This window comes from Mastomys coucha, unplaced genomic scaffold (assembly GCF_008632895.1).
Source record: "Mastomys coucha isolate ucsf_1 unplaced genomic scaffold, UCSF_Mcou_1 pScaffold3, whole genome shotgun sequence".
Taxonomy (NCBI): Eukaryota; Metazoa; Chordata; class Mammalia; order Rodentia; family Muridae; genus Mastomys; species Mastomys coucha.
Window position 1 is genome coordinate 34,944,299 of NW_022196909.1, and position 2,793 is coordinate 34,947,091.

The 2,793-nt window shown below is 48.0% G+C and overlaps 1 long non-coding RNA gene across 1 annotated transcript; it reads left to right on the plus strand.

Moving 5' to 3' along the window:
- Positions 1-752: 752 nt before the first annotated feature.
- On the plus strand, positions 753-2,238 carry LOC116074967. Its single transcript, XR_004112363.1, has 2 exons — positions 753-1,279; positions 1,939-2,238. It is a non-coding gene; the product is annotated as an uncharacterized LOC116074967 (long non-coding RNA).
- The last annotated feature ends 555 nt before the right edge of the window (positions 2,239-2,793 follow it).

Sequence of the window (2,793 nt, forward strand, 5' to 3'; positions counted from 1 at the left end):
ATGCTACTACAAAGGCATGCCTGTCATAGGATGACTAACGGCTTTCTGACTGGAGTTGAGAGGCCTGCTCTACAGGAGGAAGTTTCATGCCTGCTACTGTAACCCTGGTCAAAATCCCACGGTCCTAGAGTAAACATTATTATTTTTTTTTTTTTTTTTGAGACAGGGTTTCTCTGGGTAGCCCTGGCTGTCCTGGAACTCACTCTGTAGATCAGGCTGGCCTCGAACTCAGAAATCCGCCTGCCTCTGCCTCCCAAGTGCTGGGATTCAAGGCGTGTGCCACCACCGCCCGGCTGAGTAAACACTTTTATTGTCATTTTTCCCTAAATGGTCAAATTGCCTTCTAATGACTTAAGTTTCAAGCCATAGACCAAGGCTTCTTTCTGCCTTTAGTCTGGTAAGCCTCTCCTTTCTGGACGCAGTCACCAGAGGGATGTCTAACTGGTCAAAGTCCTGAGGATAAGAGACTGGGTGCCTAGCCAGTGGGACACCTATATCACTCTCCATACCCTGAAGGCTCCGAAGGCTCCGAAAACATCCCAGGAAAAGAGGCAGAAACCACTAAGGATGGGGGGCAGGGTGTGTGTGCTGTAATGTGCTGTCTTCTGCACGTGATACGGTTATAGCTATGACTATAAAATCGTAGCATCCATGGTGACGTGCATTGACTGGCACAAGGCTTTAGTCTTATTAAGCTCTCGGGCTGGACATGGGGGTGGGGGTGGGGAGGGCACACCTTTAATGAATCACAGCGCTCAGGAGGCAGAGGCGGGAGGATCTCAAAGTTCGAGGCCAGTATAGACGACACAAGCACAGTCCAGATTTAAAACCGAAAACAAAAAACAAAACAAAAGAACAACAACTCTGTCTCAAAAGACAAACGAGCAAACAAAGAGAGTCTCAGGATTCCACCATGTTCTCTGCTCTGAAGCACGACACAGAACACGCGGCTCGTATACAGCTGTAAGTAAGAACTGGTCCCCAAACACCCGAGCAAGGATGGTAAACTATAAACAAACGGCAGTTTCTCGGTTCCCCGTGACTCAGAATCCAAACGGCCAGAGACCAGTTTCTCAATGAGATGAGTGACTAAGGCCGACGCACTGAGGGCCAACATGGGACACAAAGGCTTGCAGACAACGAGACTCAGAGGACCAGGAAGAACACGGCAGCCTTGAGTTCTCAGCAGCATGGCAGAGGAGACTGCTAACAAGGCATCGAGACAGACAGAGAAAAGGAAGTCGGTCCTCACTTGGCTGATCTGGAAGACGAATGCCGGGTAAGCTCTCAGCACATCTCAACGTAGAAGCATGGCGCCGTCAGAGGGAGTCACGTGGAGAGGGTCACACCAATGAGCTTGCTGCATTGGGAAACACTGTCCCCACCTCCACCACCACAGCCCCGGGACACACAGACAATATCTCCATGTGCTCTTAAGCCAGTATAGACTGTGTAGTACAGTGTAGCCCCATGGGGAAAGCCACAAAAGCAAGGCCACTAAAAAAGTGTGCAGCTTCAGATCAGAGACAACAGTGGAAGCTTAACTTTTCCTCTAAGACCGGTGGCGCCTGGGGGAGTTGACACGGCTCAGTGCTTGCTCTTGCAGAGGATCTGGCTTCAGGTTTCCCAGCATCCACGTGGAAGCTCACAACTATTCATATATGCCCAGTTCCAGGGAACTCAACACCCTCGTCCACCCACCATCGATACCAAGCACGCATATAATACCTATAAAGCATATCTCAGGCAAAACATACATACACATTAAAAAAAAAAAGATCAGTGATTCAAGTGGCCAGCTAAGGACGGTCAGGGCACTGAGCAGGCACAAGCAGTCGAAAGCAGAGGCTGAGTCTTAGTGACTGGGAAGAGACACCACGAGCAAGCCAACAATGAAAAGAAAGCATTTAATTAGAGAGGGTTGCTTACATTTTTCAGAGGGAGAGTCCAGGACCATCATGGCAGGGAGGAGCACGGCAGCAGGAATGCAGACATGGCGCTGGAGTAGTAGCGAAGAGCCTACATCCTGATGGCTCCCATGCTCTTCCGGAGGTCCTGAGTTCAAGTCCCAGAAACCACATGGTGGCTCACAACCATCTGTAATGGGATCCGATGCCCTCTTCTGGTGTGGCTGAAGACAGCCATGTGTGCTCATATACATAAAATAAATAATTCTAAATAAATAAATAAATAATTCTAAATAAATAAGGGGATGAGCATGTCTCATCCTTCGATCTTTCCAAGCAGTCATTGACTAAGAAGACAGATGTCTTAGTCAACTTGCTATCATCAAATGATAAAACACCATAACCAACCTTGGGGCAGGAGAGGGTTATTTTACTTCCAGTTCCCTGTCATGGTTCGTGGTCAAAGGACACAAACTGACGCAAGCATCCAGAGGTAGGCACTGATGCAGAAGCCATGGAAGACTACTGCTTATTGACTTGCTCCTGGGGGCCGGCTCAGCCTGCTTCCTTAGAGAACCCAGGTCCACTTGCCCACAGCGAGCTGGGCCCTCCCACATCAGTCATTAAGGGAATGTACCACAGGCTTGCCGACAGGCCAATCTGGCCGGAGTATTTTCTCAGTTGAAGTCCTCTCCTTTCAAGAGCAACTCTAGCTTGTATCAAGTTATATAAAAAGAGGCAGAATATAAACTCTTTCCTGCATGACCACTGAGTGGAGACAGTTTTAAGCTGTTCTATTGAGTCTGGTTATTTTTTAATTTACAGTTGATTCTCATGTGTGTTTTTTCCTTAATCTTTTTCATTTTTTGTTACTCTTTTCTCCTGT